Here is a 20,492-nt window from a genome sequence, read left to right on the forward strand (position 1 = left end):
CTCTCGCCACTACATCCTCTTTGAGAAAATTGGGGACACTGGCTCAGGGGAGAGCTGTGAACTCTTTTGGGGGTTCTTTGGGAGCCTCTCCACTGTCAGTCCCCTGCCATGCACCAACCAGCTCCTGCTCTCCTTCCTTCCCTAGTGACAATGGCAAGGCCTGTATTGCCATCTTTTGTACATCCTGGGCATTTTTAGCTGGTGGCTAAAATAGCGCTTGGCTCTTAGTGGGAACAAATCATTTGGGAATGGCTCCTGGTGCCATTTTGGGAGCAAGCAGGTGAAACCTAGTGGGCATCCTATTCCCTCTCTGCCATGCTCACTTCCTCCCAGATCAAGTTTCTGTTCCTTGCAACAGGATGTGTTTTGGAATATGTGACTCCTGGTTCCTGATCTCTGACCTCTTCTTCTCAGACTCCTTCCTCATAAGGAATTCCTTTTGGTGGAGCTGGTCAGGGCTCCTCCCTGACCTTCCTTATCATTACATGCACTCAACCATTATCATACTGCCTAAGTGATGCCATGTCTTCTGTGGCCTCCAGGGTTCATTGAAAATTGCCTCTACCCCAACAGGCCTCCACCCTGGACAGTCCTTCTGAGCCTCAGCCCCATAATATCCTGCTGTCAGCTCATCTTCTCCACTTGGCTGTCACATGGGCCCTTCAGTCTCACTATCTCTCAAGCCATGTTTATTATGTGCCCCTCAGAAAGGCAGTCCTAAATTCCTACCCCATTCCCTTCCCATTCCCTTCCTCAATTATTTCACATGAATAAATCTAATTCCTAAGTAAAAGATTAGTCCAAATAACTGAAGCAAGTAGGCACCCTCTCTCTTTCTCATTCGTAGCCCAAACTCCCTCCGGGTTAAGCCCATTCCTTATTCTAATGAACAACAAACATCCTCTTTGTGCATAGGCCTAACAAACAGTTTAACCCCTCTAAACTGAGGGAGGAGAGGGCTACTGGGGGTCTCCCTTGTCAAACCTGGGAGTGGCAGCCAGGGAAAGGGGAGATGAAAGTATATCAAAGTAGCCACAGATGAGCTAATAAAAGACAAATGAATGTGAGTCCACATTTACTTAGCTTTATGTGGAGTTCTGACTTCATGTGCCATTTTCCCGATCCCCTCCCCTCCTTCCCAAGCTCATGCAGCAGGAGGGCCCCCTCTCTCACCCACCCCCATTTAGGGTTGGTTTATGGCATTTAAGATTCTTATCTCCTCTATCATTTTTTTTCTTCCTTCTATTATTTTGAAACACATGCTGACCCTCTCTCCCTCCCCTGCCTTTTTCCCTAGGGAAAGATAAAAAATGAATAAAGATGTATTCATCCTGAAAAAAACTGCTGTTGAGTCCAACTTTTACACATAGGGAATGCGCTGCAAAGAACCTTGATCTGATGGTGGCATTTCACTAATAGGACATTCGCTCCTTCCTTCCCTCTCTCCCTCTCCTTTCCCTCTTTTTGCAAAATTGACAGAGCATTCTGTGTCCCCTGTGGGCACAGCCAGGAGCTAAGACCTGTGACCTGAAGGAGGTCTCAGCCACCCTAGGAAGATATGACTTCACCTTCTACCTCTGCCTCCTCCTTCCTGAGGCCTGAGGCTCTAAATGGGTATGGTCTCTGCCACATCCAGGCTCCACTCCAGTCTATTCTTTCCATTTTTTCCCAAACATCCCTCTGTCCTCTCCCCACTGGCTCCCACTACATCCTTGCCCTAGTCTTCCAGGACTCAATGACTTTTTAAGCCTCTTGGGCACTTTTGTATCCCCTACCAGACAGAGCCACCTGGGACCAGGGCCTGGCCCAAAGCAGGCACTCAGAACATACGTGTTGCCACATGAAACCTGCCCCTGGATTCATTACCCTCTGTCCTGTATCATGGGGAGAGGGGCTAAGGGATGAAGCTCAGGGAGCACCTTCTGGGGTGACTTCATACAATCCTATACAATTTTGTTATTTTACAGCAAATATGTATGACTTTTAAAAGAACTTTAAAACACAATTGAACCTGTTTTAAAAACACACCAAGTCCTTACTGGGCTCCTACTTGTGAACAAGTATTATCCTCATACAAATGTTAAGAGTGGCCAAATGTAATCATGGAAGGACAGCTAAAGGCTGGTAGAGGTGGGGGTGCTCACCATGAAGTCCCACCACTGGATTTCAGTTTTTGTTTTGTATGGCTGTTTTATTAAGGAGAAAGTATATATTCAAGAGCATCACCTCCAACAAGCCACTCCCTGGAGAGGGACCCACTTGTCAAAGGAGGCTATCTCGGTCTAGAACCCAGCAGTTTGAGCCAAGCCCTTGTGTTACCCGCTTGGTGGGCATACTGGGGCAGAGCAGATTGGGCAGTGATGTTGGGAGGTATCCAGCTGTGACTGTCTACCTGGAGTTTTGGAACTTGGGTGTTTGCAAAATGGCATCTTTGTTTTCTTTCTTCTTCTTTCTTCTTTTAATGTAGGCTCCACACCCAGCATGGAGCCCAACATGGGACTTGAACCTACAACCTCTGAAATCAAGACGTGAGCTAAGATCGAGAGTTGGACGCTTAACCAAGTGAGCCACCCAGGCCCCCCTTTGTTTTCTTTCTATATTGGAGATGATCCTGTTCCACTGTCCCAACAGTTACTGAGCACTTAGTGTATGCTAGGCCCCATGCCTGTTACAAAGAGGCAGGAGAGGAATGGGAGCCGGTCTTTGCCTTCTGGAGCTTGTGGGCTGTGGGGGAGACAGAGGAAAACCACATGACGACCACATGATACACCCCATGGAGGGACTGAGCTACATGTGTTGACGTGGTAGTCACCCAGAGCTCAGAGGGGCTGCCGTGAGGAGGAAGCATCCGCTTCTGGTGGCTTTCAAGAAACTACAACTGTGGACAGTCCCATTGTAGATCCAGGCCCTTTGTGAAGTCTTTGTTTTAGGTCAAATTAATTCTTTCTCAGTTCAGGATGATTTCTGATTCTGCCATCCAAGTGTGCTGTAAATGAGTTCATGTTCACCATCTCTACATCTTTCTGATTTTGTAGTATTTATTTCTTCCTAGCTCTGATCTTTACAGACTTAAAACTGCTTTGTTAGAGACACAGGTTTTCATTATCGGAGCTTGCCCACCTCTGACAGTCCGTCATCTCCTTGGCTGTGTTAATGATTTCTCTCTGGGCCCTCTAGGGGGCTGGCCTCTCCTTCCAGCACAGAGGGTGGGGGAGCCCACAGCCACAGGCTTTATGGGGGTGACACATTACTTTTGGCTCAAGGCAGCACCCAGAAGCAGGAGGAACTCTTTCTTGGGCAGCCCAATAACTGGCCCTGGCTCCACAGCTTGAAAGCTCCCTGGCCAGAGGAGGTCTGGCACGACTTAAGTAGGTTCCTTGTGAAGTCTTTGGAACCTCAGCAGAGCTAGGTGGGCTGGGCTGGGCTGGGCTGGGCTGGCAGGGCTGGCTTGGGTGTTAAGAATAGCTCTCTTTTCTTTTTTGTTTTTATTAGTGTGTTTTTTTTTTTTATTATTGAAGTAATACACTGTCATAAAAATCAAAGAGTACAGAATGGAATAAAGAGAAAACTCAAAGTACCTTCCCACTCGGCCCACACAAACCCATTGCCAAGAAGCACTGGTTCTGATCAGTTTCATGTGAAACCTCCAGATACTTTCTGTCATATACAAACAGAAATCTAAGAATGTATTTTTTCAAAATCACTCTTTTAAAGAAAAAGGAGATACGTACACTTAAAAAGAATCAACATTACAGAAAATTTAGAAAACAAAGTAAAGGTAACCCCAAATTCATCTCCTAAAGATAACAAGTATTAACATTCTCCAAGGTGTTTCTCAATTCCTTTGAACAGTTTTACAGAAATGAAATCACACTATACATGCTGTCATGTACCTTATGTAAACTGCTTTCCCCCTCTTGTTTAACAATATATTATAGGCATTTTCCATGTCCATAACTAGAGACTCTATAATCATCATCTTGATCAGTCATATATTATCCTGTTGTAAATTTTGAAAGTACCCATTGATGGAAATCTAGATTGCTACTGGTTTTTTCATATCATAAACAATGTTACAACAAATATACTTCTACTTTGTCCACCCCCCCAATATCCCATGCAATAGCCACCTGAGGATAAATACCAATAATACAATGCAAAACCACAAAAAGCTAACACTTTGTGTCTACTACTTTGGCAATACTAATACATCCGACAACATCAAGTGTTGGCAAGGATGTGAAACACTAGGCACTCTCACACACTGCTGATAGGAATAAAAATCAGTGTTCTCTTGTCAGGTAGAACATGTGTGTATCCTATGACCCAGCATTTCCATTCCTGGGTATAATATACCCTAGAGCTATAGATCTCCAAGTGTATTTCCCCAACAAGTAGCATCGGCATCACGTGAGATCTTGTTAGAAATGCAGATGGATTCCAAACCAAATCAGGAACTCTGGGGGTGAGGTCGAGCACTCTGGGTTTTAACAAGCCTTCCAGATGTCCACCAAAGTTTGAGAACAGCTCATATAGAGAATTTCTTGCCTGTGTGATCAGATGTGTACAAGAATGTTCAGAGCAGTATTGTTCTTAACAGCAAAACAACTAGAAACTACCAAATGGTAGAAATGAGAAGTAGCCAGATTTCTGGATATATTGAGAAGGTGGGAGAAGGTGGGGCTGAAGGATTTCCTAATGGATTGGATGCGAAGAGTGAGAGAAAGTGAGGAGTCAAAGATCACACCAAGGTTTTCGGCCCAAGCCACTGTGCCTAATAGATATTTAAGTGGCGATACTGCCTAGGTCTTGTGATATAGGAACCTGGAATTCAGGGGAAAAGCCTTGAGTTGGAGATGTAAATATGGGAGTTATCAGCCTTCAGATGGTGTTTAAAGGCATGAGAGTTCTGGGTCCCTCCAAAGTTAAGTTTGACAAGGTAGGGGTGATGGGAAGAGGTCAAAGGAAACTTAAAAGGAGCCAGTGAAGTAAAAGGGAAACCAGGAGAGTAAGGTGTGCTGGAAGCCAAGAGAAAGTGTTTCCAGAAGGAGTGTTTCTTGTGTCAAATGGTGCTGACATGTCTGGTAAAACGAGAACTGAAAACCGTTGAATTTGGCAACATGGAAAGCACGGGTAGCTTTGGCAAGAGCCATCTGTGTTTAGTGCTGGGAGTGAGCTAGAAGGGAATCAGACACAGGGAGTGTGGGAAGAAGGGGAGAAGGGCAATAAATGGAGAGTAGCTGAAGAGAAAGGTTTGATCAAGAAAAAACTTTTTTGTGGTGGGAAAAATTATAGCATATTCGCATGCTGATCAGAATGATCCAGCCAAGAGGAAATAATTGATGACCCTAGAGAAAGGGTGAAATGTTAGCGGGATGTTCCTGAGTAGGTGGCAGGAGATGGGATTAAGAGCACAAGCAGAGAACTTGGCCTTTCATCCCAAACCAGCACAGGTCATCCTGAGTACCAGGACTGAGGACAGAAGGCATAGATATGATGCTGGCTAGCGGATAGATGTTTATCAGCAACACATTTTATATAATTTACATATATACATATGTACACATATGTACATATGTTCAGAGCAGTATTGTACATATGTACATATATACATATACACCATTATATACATCAGATAATAAAAGGAATTTTTGAATGTTAGTATTGCTGGGTCAAAGGGAGTCTTCATTGTTCATTTTGTTATATATTTCTAGATGGCCATTCCAAAAAGGTTGCAACAATGAATACTCTCACCCCTAGGGCCCCTGGGGCCTGAGAGGGACCATTTTCCTATACCCTGTTTTCACTTTTCCATATCTGAGGGAGGGATTGGAATTTCTGACTACATTTGCATATCCTTCATATGTTAATGAACTTCTTTTGTGAATTGTTTGCTCCCTTCTTTACCCCCTGTTTTCCTATTGCTTGCTTTGAAAGGAGCCCTTTTTTATTTTAGGAAGATTAAGCCTTTCCCTGTCATATGTGGTGCAAATAGCAAATAAGTCTTCCTCATTTGTCATTTGTCTAATGACAGTTCTAGTGGGTTTTGCCATACAGAAGTTTTCAGTTTCTCTCTCTTTTCTTTTGTGATTTCTGGTTTTCATGACATACTTAGAAAGGCCGTCCACACCCCAGGATTCCTTCTAGTACTTTTATGGTTTCAATTTTTTTACATTACATTTCTGAACCATCTGGAGTTTATTTCAGTGTGGAGTGCGAGGTAGGAAATCCAGCTTGTTTTTCCACACGGCCAATTATCCCAACATCATCTATTGAATGATATACTTTTAATCCACTGATATGAAATGCCACTCTGATCATACATTGCATTTGAAATTAACCTTTATCCCTTCCTTCATTTGGCAAATATTTCTTATGTGCCCACTTGGGCACTATACCAGGTGCTTGGGTGAGTGGGCAAGCATGAGATGTGTTTCCTACCACATCCAGGAGGAAGGAAGGAGAGAGACAGGAGACAGTGACTTTACAGAATAGTGAGTGCTGGGGCAGAAGGGCAGCCCAGGAAGAGACACTTAACTGGGTCTTGGAGTGACAGAAGGAAAGAGGATTCTCAAATGGCACCCCAGTTTCCAGCTTGGACAGCTGGGTGAATGGAGTTACCTTATCACTCAGACTGACAGCATACAGGGACATGGTTCTGGATGACTTGTGAGTAGAGCAAGGGTGGAAGCTGGGAGACATGGAGGAGGTGAGTGAGGACACTGGCTTGGACTAGCATGGTGGTGGCAGTAGAAATGGGCAGACATGCTCAGGGTTTGGGTATATTTTCATTTTTTTTTTTTTTTAGGATTTTATTTATTTATTTGACAGAGAGAGACAGTGAGAGAGGGAACACAAGCAGGGGGAGTGGGAGAGGAAGAAGGAGGCTCTCCCCAGAGCAGGGAGCCTGATGTGGGGCTCGATCCCAGGACCCTGGGATCATGACCTGAGCCGAAGGCAGACGCTTAACGACTGAGCTACCCAGGCGCCCCGTGGGTATATTTTCAAAGTAGAGCTGCAATCAGAACCTACTGACTGGTTGGATGTAGAGATGAGGGAAGGAAGAAAAATCAAGTTAGCTACCTAATCCTTTGACTGGCACATCTGGAAAATGCCACTGATGAAGATGAAGAAGACTTAGAGAAGAGAGATTTGGAGGGCATGGACCTTTGTTTGAACATGTTTAGTTTGCGGGAGCCTGGGTGGCTCAGTCGGTGAAGCGTCTGCTTTCAGCTCAGGTCATGATCCCAGGGTCCTGGGATCCAGCCCCACATTGGGCTCCCCACTACCTGGAAAGCCTGCCTCTGCCTGCCACTCCCCCTGCTTGTGCTCTCTTTCTCTCTCTCAAATAAATAAATAAATAAATAAATAAATAAATAAATAATAAATCTTTGAACATGTTTAGCTTGAGTTGACCTTCAGACATTGAAAGGGAGGAAAAAGATTTCCTTGACCCTTTTAGGGTCTTTTTTGGGTCTAGAAATTAGACTGACACAGACAGAATAACAAGAGAGAAACATACACACTTATTTAAAGTTTTATGTGACATGGGAGCCTTCCTAAGGAAGAGAGGACCTGAAGAAATGGTTAAACCTGAGTGTTTCCATACCAGGTTTGGTGAAGAGTGGAAAGTTGTGAAAAGATATGATAGGATAAAGAGTTGGAGCTAAGTGCAGTAAACTGCGGGGAAACTTAGCAAGGCCTGTTTGTTCAGATACTTCTTGGGGTCCACCTTCCCCTTGGATGTTGTTTTCCTCAGGGTATATAGGGAGGGCATCTCTCACATGAGGGTCTTACGATCTGCTTCGGGGGTAAGCGTGGGGAGGGGAAGAGGGGGAAGGTCAGAAAGCTTCCTGCTTATGCTGTTCTCTCAAACTCCATCTTAATATTTAATATACCAAGGTGCCATGTTTTAGGGTAGCATGTCCTAAACCCCATCCACAGCCATGTGGTGATTTCATTGACATGTTTCCATGTATATATACCAAGAATAGAAGCTCTATTTTTAGTACTTCCCATGCAACCTTTACAACCCCAGGAGGCAGATGCTGCTATTCTCACCTCTATTGTACAGGTTAGAAATGGAAACCAGAGAGGGCAAGTAATTGGCCCAAGGTCACACTGCTACTAATTGGCACAGCTAGGATTTGCACCCAGACAGTCCAGTTCCAGAAGCTGTGCTCCTAACCTTCAATACCTCCAGATAAGTGGAGTGTCAGGGAGGCCAAGAGCAGCATGTTTTTCCGGAATGAAGGTGTGATCAACTATGGTTAAAAGGTTAATAAAGCAAGGGCAGAGACGTGAGCACTGGGTTTGGCAACATGGAGTTCATTTGTAACCTTGACATTTTAGGAGAGTGTTAGGGTTGAAATCCTAATGGAAATGGGTTTATGAGACAGTGGGAGAAGTAGAGACTATGAGTCTAGACATCTCTTTCACAGAGATTTCCTCAGTAAGGAGCAGAGAAAAGGGACATGAACTGGAGATGGGAGTGGGTTAAGTGAGATTCTTCTTTTATTTTTTAATGTTGATGGGAATGCTCCAAATGATGCAAAAGAGAAAAGGGATAATTACAAAGAGGGGAGTCCTTGTGAATGTGAGAAAGGGTAAGATCCAGAAATTTGTGTTGATACTATTCTGTGCCAGCACCATCATTGTCTTGGGGAAGGTATGAAGAAAGCAGATGTCTACATTTGTCCAGATTTGATGCCATGTCAAGTGGAGGTCAGAGGGACAGTGCAATAAAGGATATTCAGGTGTTGACAAGAGAGTTGTCAAAGTGATGGGCCATTGTCTCTAAGCTGTATAGGGAGAGAAGTGAACAGAGGAAAGGGCTAATGAATGGGGATAAGGTAGAGGAGCAAACGGGTGGGAGGTCCCTGTGATCTGGAAAGATAGTTGTTGCTATCTTTCCTCGAAAGTCGATGAACAAGCCTGTTGGAAAGAGAAGAGGTAGGGGTCAGAAAGTGGAAGATTCCAGAGGTGACAGGATGCAGGCTGTGCCTGTTGGAAGAGGTGGCTGCAGTGGAATTGACAGGGTCTTCAGAGATGTCAAGGTCAAAGAACTGGGAGGCCTGAAAGGTGCTGACGAATGGTCCACAGGCACGGATGCTGAAGTCACACACTTATTACTCACATCCAAATGATCTGGGTGGAAAAGCAGGATGAGCCAGGTGCAAAGACTTGCCTGAAGGTTGAATGGTGTGTAAACCAGTTGGCCTGACCTGTGAAGGAGAACTTTTCATCCAAGGGCAGACTAGTCTATCTAGAGGTAGATGGGGTGTGGGAGAAGAAAGAACATCCACAGGGTGGGGCTGCAGGAAGACTTGTTTCAGTTAAGGAGGTAGGGGAGAGCTTCCTTCTAAGGAGAAGTGGAGCACCTAGAGTGGCACCATCCAACACAGAAAGTTCTATCTGTACAGGAGCTGCTAGCCACATGTGGCTATTGAACACTTGAAGTGTGGCTATTGTGACTGAGGAACTGAATTTTCAATTTTATTTCATTGTGATCAATTAAATTTAAATAGCCACATGCACCCAGTGGCTACTCTAATGGCCAGTGAAGCTCTAGAGAAATGTGCTGCTTAGGGAGCTGCAGTCCTCAAAGTCACGTTTGGGCAGGTTGGGAAGGAAGGGAAGGGAAGGGAAGGGAAGGGAAGGGAAGGGAAGGGAAGGGAAGGGAAGGGAAGGGGCGCAGGACACGATGCCAGGGAGCCTAGAGCCATTTGGTCAAGGTACAGGTACAGGTTACTGGGGCCAAGTAGAATGGACAGGGGACGGGTATGCTCCACATCCTGGCTTTTCTGATCCCTTGTAATGAGAGCCAGACCCTTCCCCTATGCTGAGAAGATGTGAGTTGCCACCAAAGAGGGCTTTGGCCAGCAGCACCTTGATCCTGCTCAGGCAGCCTCTGAACTTTTCCCTCCAGTCTCTCAAAGGCTGTTCCCCTTGCGGAGATCAAGTCAACTAAGCGTCCAGGGAGGTTTCCAGAAAAGACTAATAGAGAAGCATACATCCTGAAAGAGGTGAGTCACAGTAACCTGGCTCTCTTGTGTAAAAGAGTTTCAAGGATCCACTGCATTTCCCCTTCCCAGGTGGGCATTTCCCAAGTGCAAGGGCAATGCTTAACCAAAAGGAACAAATCAGGTTGCTGTGGCCTCAGCTCTGCTGGCCAGTTGTTTAGCCAGGCCAGGCTTAGCGGGGTCCCTGAGTGAGAGCTCCCATCCTTGCCACAGATCTAGCTGTTCAGAGGCCAGTTTTCCCTTGCAGCCTGCATCCCCCTCTGCCAGGTCTCCCAGCCCTGGGCACCAGTCAAGTCAGAGGCACTCCACACACCCCAACACCAGCTCTGGCCTTCCCGTTTTTTGAGTAGGTGGTAGCTTCCACACCTTTTTTCTTCTGGGCCAGTGCTCACAATGCAGTGGAAATCGGTCTTTCGAGTGGGTCCTGGGAGCCTGGACTGCTTCTGGGGCATCAGCATGGCTTCTAGGGGGCAGGGCTTGGGACTGGCTTGGGGGAGGGGCTCCCAGCAAGGCCAGACAGCTTCCAGATTCCCCGGTCACTGGGACCCTCAGCATGGCCCCTCGCCCAGAGTAGCTGAGCTTGGGGATGAGGGGGGACTGGGCAGGGAGCCCACTGTCTCCTCCTCATGACTTCCCTTCCTCCTCATCCCAGGAGCCTCCTTGCCGGCCAACTGTACTAAAACTCCGGAAAACCATGGCGGGGAGGTTTTCCAATTAGAACATTCTTTTTCCGATCTGTGGATGATTCTTAAAGCAGCAAAAAGCCATTCTTCAGGGCATTCAGGGATTATCTGCCAGCAAGGCCTTGGCTCAGCTTGTGCACTCGTGCTCTGGAGGCCTGGCCTGGGGCTGCTTCAGAGCCAGAGATGAGAAGCAATCTGAGTTCTGGGGCATCAGGTCACATAGGCCAAAACTGATGGCAGAGTGTTTCCTGGACTTATTCAAAATAGTAGATTCAAAAGGCAGTGGAGAGTCCAGCCTGTAGGGGTGGGAGATGTCAACTTGACCTGACCTGCATGACCTGACCTCCCTGCTCCCGGTGGGGCTACTGTCCACAGAGCAAGAAATCCCAAGGCATGGATTCTGCCCCTTGGAACTGAACTGGTCTGCCCTTCCCATCAGACTGGGAGCTGCTCCAAGACAGGACTGGGTCTGACTGGTCTCTGAGTGGGTGGAGGGTGTGGCAGTGTGGTGGGGAACAGGAGGCCCAAAGGGGACAGTTGGAGAGTGAGAGTATGCATTTGTGCCAGGGAAGGGGACCAGCCCCTTAGCTGGGAATACAGGCCGAGGGCAGGGTGGGCCCCTCCCCCAAGGGCAAGACTGGGCAGGCAGGGTCTCACAGACAGATTGGATCAGCTCCCAGGAACCTGGAGAGCTGGTTACAGATTCAGAGGTCTGGCCTTACAGGCTCAGAGCTCCGTAGGGGCTGCTGTGGGTGCAGCCATGCCTGGGGACCCCTGCCCCCAGGCAACCCATCCTGCTTGGAGCTGGCAGAGTCACTCAGCAAGTGGAAACTGGTTGAAGAGCTTAGGAAGATGAGGCAGCAGGGTGAGCACTGGAAGGAGGGAGGGAAGAAGAGGATTAGGGCGCAAACAGGAGCCCAGCCCTCCCCACACGTGAACCTGAGCACCCTAGCTGGACAGGGGCTCCATCCAGAGTAACTGAAGACTTGGCTTTAGTCCTAGCTCTGCCTCAGACTGGCTGTATGGCCCCAGCTAGATGCCATCCCTGCCTGGGCCTATTTCCCTATTTATACAATGGCAGAGTTTGGGTCAGTGCTTCGTCTCCAGGTCCCTCCAATATGAGGACACCCTGCTTGAGGGTTGGCTTTGGGGCCTGACAGCTTTCAGAACCCCACCCATTATCCCCCTCCCAAGCCTGGGAACTCTTTGGCTACAGTGGTTTGCCCGAGTTTTGTTCCCGGCCCTGGAGCCTCCCTAGAGCTTAGGAGCACCGCTGGCCCGTTCTTTCCAAAGAGCCACATATCCCCCTACTCGTCTGCTTACTTCAACCTGGTCTCCTAGATAATCTGTCTTCTTGCCTGCTCATTGGCTGTGACCTCCCTCCGCTTCGGAGGGGTTCTCACCTACCCTCTCCTGCCTCTACCTTCCAGGCCTTTTGCCTCCCCAAACAGCCCAGCCTGGCCCCACTCTCAAGCCCACCCTAGTTAAAGGCTTGAGCTGAGAATAGAAAGGGACAGGGCCAAACTCAGGCCAGGCAGAGGTAAAGCCCAGTCTGGAGGCAGCCAACAGTCACAGGGTCTTGGCCCTCAAGTTGTAGGCTAAGGTGAAGTTCATGAAGAAGCTAGTGTTGTGGCTGAGAGTGGGTAGAAGGTCACTACCAAGGGGACATCTTGTGCAGGGGCTCAGTGGTATGAAAGCACTTGCTGTGTCTGGGCCCAGGTGTCTGAGGACAAAGGGTCAAAGAAGAGGCTGATGAAGTTGGCAGGGGCCTTGAAGCCTGGCTGAGGGGGCTGGGGGGGGGCCCTGGCAGGAGTGGGGGTTCTGTTGGGGCAGTGAACAGGGGGGCAAGGCAGGGCAGGGTAGGGCAAGGCAGTTGCCATTCGAGTCAAACCCGTTTGTAGGTGAGATCAGCTGCAGGGCCTGGCAGTCTGGGAGGGAGGGAGGAGTTGAGGAAAGGCTGGTCTCTTAGGCTGGGCAAGGGCTGAATCACCTGGGACATGGGAAGAGCTCAAGGCGCCAGGGCAGCCCAATCCAGGACAGCACTCACTGAGTGGCCATTGGTGTCCTTGGACCCCACTCTTGCTTGTGCTCTCTAGCTGGCCCACCCACACTTAAGGCTCTGGACCAAGATTGCCCTTTCCCACTGGTGGCCTTGGGAGGCAAGGGCCACCCTCTTCCTCACCCTTACATCTAACCCATCACCGTGCCCGCCACATTCTACATCTTTAGGCTAGGGGTTTTTGAAAGGGAAGGGGGCCCAGAAAGGGGATGTGACACACCCTAGGTCATATAGTGGGTATATTTAGGAGTTCAGACACCAAGCCAAATCCATGGCCACCGGCAGCCCAAGGTGGGGGATGAGAAGGCGTTAGATGCTGGTCACCAGACTGGAAGCAGAAAAATGCTGACTGGCAAGAGACAGATGAACCGAAGTGACTTTATATACAATTCCCCCATCCCCACCCTCACACACATAGTCACACAGACACAGGGTCACCTCCTTCCTGCCTGATAAAGCCCAGGAAGAGAACATAAAGATAGATTCCAGAGTTTCAATCACCTTTCAATCCCCTCCTTCTGCAATTCCTCTCTGACCCCTTGTGCTTGTCTCTATGCCCCAGTGATGACTCAGATGGGGCACTGCCCTCCTGGAGCTCACCATCTAGAACAATAGAGGGTGATGTCCACTATGCTAGATCAATGTCAGCAGAGGAAATGGGAAGGAAGCAATCTACTTGCCTGGGTGGCCCATGCAGTCAGAAAAGGATCTACAGCCACTTGAGTGAAGGTTTGGAGTATGACTAGGGCAAGGGGACAAAGAACATTCTAGGGAGTCTGAGTGCCAGGAGCAAATGCCACAAGGAGATAGGACTTGTGATATATTCGAAAGGCAGAAGGAAGGGAGTGTGGCTGGATCTGCAGAGAGAGGTTGGTGCCACCTATCCTTGGGCTCTCTTAAAGTTTGGTTTTTATCCTGAGAGCAATGGGAAGCCATCAAAAGAGTTGCAAGCATGTAAACTACTAAACTGACTTCTGTGTGGAGACTGGATGGAAAGGAAGGCAAGGCCAGAGGCAGGGAAACCAGCAAGGAGGCTGGCCCCATAGCCCAGGCTTGGACTAGGGTGGTGGCAGTGGGCATGCACAGAAGTCTATAGATTGGCGGGCCATTTGGGATATAAACTTGAGCCTGTCATCCTGATAGGCCAACTTTTGGCCAACTCTATACCTCTGTTGGACTGATTTAACTGTCTCTTGTATCAGAGGCATTCCCTGGACCCACAGGTAGGGCTGGGGCTTCTTTTGATGCTCCCTCCTTCCTAGCCCCTAGCCCCGTGCCTTGCACATAGCAAGTACTCAGTAAGCATGATTCAATGACACAAGTCCTCAAAAAGCACGAATGAATGACACTGATCAAACTGCACTGCCCTAGGGGTCTGGATGTGTCACCTGTGAGGCGGCCCGGCTTGCTGAGAAGGTGCTGCCAGCATGGCTTTCCAGGGTGAGAACTTCCCTCGTGCCGCCGGTGAGCCGGGCTCCCTCACTTTCTTCTCCTCCTTCCCAGCCTCTGGGACTTCCTGTATGATCTCAGCCTCTGGCCCCTCGGCCCCCCTCCCCGCCCCTGTCTGGGATTTTCATCTGTAAAATGGATCTAGGAACAGTAGCTCTCAACAGAATGAACCCGCAGCATCTGTGGAAGTCATTGGCCCTGAGTGGGGGCCAGATCGCGTCGGGTGCGGGCAGGGGCGCAATAGGCAGCCGGAGCCCTTCATGTGGCGGAGACCTCCCGGCCTAGGGCCGCAAGCCCGAAGGAATTTGCCTGGAAGTTTTCCACCGGGGCAGAGCCTTCTGGAGCTTGCTCTGGGCTCGGCGTGGGGAGCCCCGGCCTTGATTTCTCCAGCAGCCCCGCGGGGCGGGGCTGGGAAGGGGCGGGCGGGCCGAGGACACTGGCGGGAGAATGTGCGGAATGTGCCAGGCGCATCTACCTACCCCAAGAGAGGGCAGAGGAAGGGGGCCGGCCGAGGGGAGGGGCGAGGGGCGAGGCACTGGGCGCCGGTGAAAACCTGTTTGTTCTCCTGCGGGTGGAGCCCAGTCCGCGCCTTCTCGCTGCCCTGCGCGCTGTCCGCTGCCCTCGGCGCCCGCCGCCCCGCACCCGCCGCCCCGGCCCGGCTCGGCCCGGCTGGGCGCTGTCCACCTGAGGGAGCCCGCGCCCCGTGCCCACCCTATCCTCTGCCCGCCCCGCGAGCCGGGCACCTGCCAGGTAGGGCTGTCGAGTCGCCGTTGGTGTGGCCCGGTGGAGAGGCAGCGGTGGGGGGCGGGGGGCGCCTGGCCCATGCCCAGCCAGGCGGCAGGGACAATTCGGGGCCTCAGTTTCCCCTTCCATAATCCTCACCCGCTCCACGCATTTCTCCTGGGCTCCCATCAGGAGGCAGTGCACTTGGTTTTCTGGTTTTCACTGTAAGCAAAGATACTAACCTAGAGAGCCAAAGAAGTCTGGCCTCCTCACCCCTTCCGGAAGAGAAGGTTTGATTGTTAGTGAATGGCCTGGAGCCAGGGTGCTCTGAGAGTTGATTGCAGGCAAAAGAATCAGGACATTTCAGATCAGCTAGTTCACTGTGTCCATTTTATAGGTAAGAACACTGAGATCCAGAGGCTGGCTCACCCTGAAGCCCAGAGCAGGGGGCTTGAGGGTTGTTTGTGATGAGGATATGCTGGGCACAGGGCAACCTCCTGGAGGGCTACCAGAAAGGTAGCTGCCCCAGACAGAAGGCGCCGAATCAAGTGTCACTGGGTGTTATCAACAGGATCTGCAGCAAACTGGCTGTGTGGCTGAATTGTTTGGATGGGGGCAGGGGAGCCAAGAGCCTTGTCCTCTTTGGAAAGGCAGAGTGATACCTGGCCTCAGGAAGACTGAATGCTCAGCATCTCTGACTGCTCTGCCCCTTCTGAGCTGGGGGCATCTGGGCAGCTCATCAGTCCAAGGAGGTAACACATCAGGCCTCCTCCCACCCAGGGCTGCTGGGGGCTCAGATGTGTTCATTGTGAGTGGGACTGGGCTCTGGAACATCTGAGGTATGGTAGGAATAGTGTTCTCACTGAGCTGTTTGCACCTAGCTTTGGCATTGTGGAAGGCTGTGCATCTCAGGATCACACTCTGTGAACCCTGAGAGAGAGCCCCCTCACACCCCATTCAGCGGTGGTTGAGACTTCCCTCACCTGGACCCACTCTTGCTTTGGTCTCATGGCCCTTTAGATTTCTGGTCATGGTATCTGGCTGGGGACAGGAAGCAGAGCCCCATGGGCTGATTGATTAGCCTGGGCAGTGGGGAAGGGCTCTGGGTTCCTGCTGCCTCCTCACCAGCTCACATCATGCTGGGAAGGGGAAGAAGGGGACGGTCCTACCTTCCCAAAGCCTCCGCTGCCCCATCTGAAAAATCAGAGGCAGCCCAGGGGCCAGCTCAGAGGCCCTGCTTGCCACTTAGAGCATCTGGCCAGGACTAGATGCACAGCCCAGGGGCCAGCTCAGAGGCCCTGCTTGCCACTTAGAGCATCTGGCCAGGACTAGATGCACAGCCCAGGGGCCAGCCTGTGCTGTTTGTCTCATTACCCCTGGGCCATCCCAGGATGGGAAGGAGCAGATCCACCTCACTTGCCCTACCCCCTCCTTCCACCAATTATGAGCCCCAGCCCTTGTGCCTTCCTGGCCTGGACTTCAGATGCTCTGGCCTGCCTGGAGGCTCTATACCCAGCTGTGGAAAGCTGATGGAAGGTACCCAGAGCAGCACACAGCAGGTGCTCCAGATCTGTTCATTTCCACCCTTTGGACATTCACAAGTCAGCAACAGAGGTGGCCCATGACCATATTGGGTGCTGCAGCTCTGAGTGGCATAAACACAGGGGGCTGTGGGAGCCTGGAACAGGGAAGCAGCTCTGACTTGGAGGATCAGGGAAGGCTTCTTGGAGGAGGAGGGCTTGGAAGCAAGGGGAGGAGCTCAGCAGCTGTCCGGTCAAGGTCTCCGTGTCCTTTGAGGCTGCATGAGTCTAGCCTCCCTCTTGTTCCTGAAAAACCCAAACCAGTTCTTCCTAAGCCCCTATATGTTCTACCCAGAGCTGGGCAGTGGGGGCCTGGAGAGAAATCAGATGCAGGCCTTGCCCCAAGGAGTGACAGTCTGGCTGGGAAGATGGACAGCCACTCAGTAGGGATTTCAGACAGTCGCCCACCGAAGGGCAGTGACCCCAGCGGTGGCCAGTGTTTCACCTCAGCCTCCCGTAGCGTGCCTGGTGCCCCTTGTGTTTCTGCCTAGTGCCCCTGTAGCCTCCTGAGATCTAGCAGGGCAGAGAGGCATCAGCACCTGGTCCCCGAACTGTCCTCAGTCTCATGCCAAGAAAAGTCCCAAATCTGGCTCAATGTACTCTGGAAGCTGGAAGCCTGCCTTCTTCCTTCCCCACTCAGCTTCCACGGGTGACTGATCCCTTTGGTCCGGATCTTGCTTCAAGCCACAGCCCATAAGGTGCCAGCTCATGCATAACACCAGCTTGCTTTCTGCTTGCTGAGCCCTGAGGCTGCCCCCACTGCCAGGCCCTCCTGCGATGGGATAGAACCATGGCTGGAGAAGAGGAGAGCTGTTTTCCATGGCTTCAGAGCTCTGAACAGCAACCCACATGGTGCCCCAGGCCTTTGGGGCCCTGTGGTTGGGAGTCATCAGGGACTCTGCATTCATGTCCACTGTGCCTGCAGAGAGCTGGCTGATGGCAGGACAAGGGCAGTGCACGCGGGGGACCCACGTTTCTGAGAGTGATGTTCGGGGGAAGTTGGCTGATTCGGGGAGTGTCTTCTGATTACTTGCCTGTGTTGGGCACTGGGGACAGCAGTGACTGAGAACTGAGAAGTGTGGGGGTAGGAAAGCAGGAGGGGCAGAACCGTTGCTTCTGAGAGTCAGTGAGCTGTCAGGAGACTCATGAAGTGGAGCAGGGAGATGAATGGTAGTCGAGTGTGTGATGGAACAGGGAGGTGCCTCTACAGCCTAGTGGTAAGAGAGCAGCTCAGAGGTCAGATTGGGTTCAAACCCCAGCTCAGCCACCATCCAGTTGTGCAAACCTGAGCATATCACACAACTTCTGGAGGCCTCGGTTTTGTCACCTCTACAGAAGGGAGGCTGAAGCTGGGAGCACAGATTGAGCCAGGACCACAGTGTCCCCCAGGGGCCATGGTGGCCAGGGTGAGGTTGGGGCCAGGCTGGGAGGAATGTGGGCTCCCCACCTAAAGACAAATGGTTTAAAAATCACTGCTAGTCTGTTCCAATGATGTGGATGGTGTCTACCCACGGTTAAATTATTTGCCACAGAACACTTAATTCTTAGATCATTTCTGGATGCGTACTAAAATCTGATTTGCTTTCTTTTTTAATGTTTGCTGTTTTCATTTTTAACTGTTTATCTTGGATTGATTTAAAACTCACAGAAAAGTTGTGAGAATGATACCAAGAACTCCCTCAAAGCCTCATCTGGATTCCCTGTTGTGAACTTTCCTGATGGTTTTCTTTAGGAGCACTTGTGTGACAGTAACATTCATTGAGGAGTGGCCATGGAGGGATCAGGAAGTGGGCAGGGCTGGCGTCAGTTCTTTTTTCCAAAAGGGAAACTGAGGCACAGAGGGGCACTCACTCAAGACTCATTTGAGGATTAGGAATGGAGCCAGGTTACCTTGTCTCACAGACAAGCATGTATGCATTTGGTGAGTGTTTTCTGATTACTTGCCTGTGTTGGGCACGGGGGACAGCTGTGACTGAGAACTGAGAAGGGTGGGGGTAGGAAAGCAGGAGGGACAGGTCTGGGTGGAGAAGGGCCTGGAAAGTGAAAAGTTAAGAGACCCATTGTCAAACTCTAATGTGGGGAGACAGGAACCTACAGCTTAAGCACATGTCCCAGGAGTTTTGGATTCTAGAGGGACTGAGAGGCCACTTTCAGAAACACCGTCTAGGTTTTTCCCATTGGAAACATGCTCACTTCCCACTTCAAGAGAGAGCCAAGAAGCAGAGCCATTGGTGGTGATGATGGAGGTGGCTGTGGAGCCCCGTGGCCATGCCCTGGGTCAGAGAGGAGACCTGGCCTCTGGGGCCAGTGGTGGGCAGGCCCCATGCTCCCACAGGTTGTCGCTGATGGTCCTGGCCTTGGACCCTTTAGTCTGGTTCCAGTGATCATTGGCTCAGCACACCACTTTTTGATGACTAGGTCAGTTTTCCAGAGAGCTTGATGTGACAAGGGGTTCCAATCACAGGAATGGGTGAAAATGCTTACATCAGGCAGTGCCTGGTTTAGACTAAAAAAACAAAACAAAGACCCAGGATTTGCCTCACCACTTCTGCCTGGTGAGTTCCTACTCATTCTTTCATTCTTTTGGGAAGGCCTGAGCCAAGGGCACTTCCTTGGGAAATGCAGCAGTCTGGCAGTGCCCTAGAAGGACTGCTCTAGGTTCCTGTCTGTCGGTCGGTCTGTCTGCCCAGCACCCAGGCTGGCTGCCAACTTTCCATAAATGGTTGTTGAATAGATGAAAATGTGGCCTTGGGCAAATGCTTTCTCCTCTCTGAGTCTCCATATTCTTATCAAAAAATGGGGACAGTGATAATAGGTAGGGGTGGAGTGCAGGAGACTCTGGGTCTGGGGCACACAGGAAGGGGAGAAAACAGCTGGGAGGAGGCCTGTTGGAGCTCTGCTGGGGTGGGAGGTTTTGTTGGGTGGGAGAGGGGGCTGGGTACCTCTTTTCCTCTTGAGCTTTACTCATGATCACCTGTAACGAGGACAAAAGGAATTCTTTGGCCAATGTTAGTCAGGAGCAAGTGGGGGGATTTCCCTGCCAGGCTGACTAGGGGGCAGCAGTGAAGGTACAGGGGTATTCCTGAAGAGGGAGTTGGTTGAGCTGGGGGTGGGCTCCATGACCCCTGAGTCCCTTTGGCTGTCTGGGTGCAGATTGGGAAAGCATCTCTGCCCCACTGCGATAGGCTTAAGACCAGCTTGGTTCCCAGGCTACAAGGGTACAGGGAGTGGAGGACTGAGCCAGCCCAGGCCCTGAAGGAGAACTCCCACTGTCCCGCTGGGCTCCTTCTCATGCTACAGCAGGGGAGGTGGAGGCCCTGGGATCAATGGGAATAATTCATATAGGTGGTTCTGGAAAGGGGTTCTGTTTGGAGTGAGGCCTCCTGGGCTCTGCCATCCCCATCATTTTAGCCCTGCCCAGGCCCCTGGTCTCTACAGAGCATCTCAGAGGACCCTGCCCAGAAGCCCTTGCTGGCCCTTGAGGCTAAGCCATCTCTGAAATGGCTCAGTCACCCCAAGCAGTCACTTGTATCCAGCCTATAGAGAACTAGAAAATGGGCACAGGAGAGCCAGGAGAAATCCCAGCCCCTCAGGAGGAACAGGCGGCCATGGATCTCTTTGCCCCCTTGGGGCTTGAATTCTTCACTGCCTCTGGAAAGAGCTGGCCTGCCTCAGACCCTCAGACAGCTGCCTCCCAGGGCCTTCCAGCACTGACGCCGAGAAGTCTAGATTCTGGGATGTTGGGGGTGGGCTGGGGGGGAGGTGAAATTCCAGACTTTCATGTAGAAGTCATTTACCTGTAAAGCACATTTACAAATACTCCCCCCCACACACACACATGCATTCTTTTTCCATATTACATTTTTCCCTCTGTAATCCAAGTCTCCTCCAGCTCTTTCTTCAACGTGGTGCGCCTCCTTCCTCCTGCCCTATTAGCTTCCATGCAGGAGTCCCTGCGACTGCAGCATCATATGCA

At 50.5% G+C, this 20,492-nt stretch overlaps 1 protein-coding gene across 6 annotated transcripts in view; it reads left to right on the forward strand.

Moving 5' to 3' along the window:
- Window positions 1–2,530: 2,530 nt before the first annotated feature.
- Window positions 2,531–20,492, forward strand: part of ZNF185 (zinc finger protein 185 with LIM domain) — an 80,728-nt gene continuing 62,766 nt past the window's right edge. For 3 of the 6 annotated variants that reach the window (XM_064574684.1, XM_064574686.1, XM_064574685.1), the window contains exon 1: window positions 14,720–14,963. The gene's annotated coding sequence lies outside the window, so the exon portion shown is untranslated. Of the gene's footprint in view, window positions 2,563–14,717; window positions 14,964–20,492 lie in introns of those variants that run through there. The other 3 variants (XM_064574683.1, XM_064574687.1, XM_064574682.1) reach the window with 3 other exon arrangements.

This window comes from Mirounga angustirostris, unplaced genomic scaffold, assembly GCF_029215605.1.
Source record: "Mirounga angustirostris isolate CCGP_5_RB_7025 unplaced genomic scaffold, mMirAng1.0.hap1 SCAF_11, whole genome shotgun sequence".
In the NCBI taxonomy this organism is placed as follows: domain Eukaryota; kingdom Metazoa; phylum Chordata; class Mammalia; order Carnivora; family Phocidae; genus Mirounga; species Mirounga angustirostris.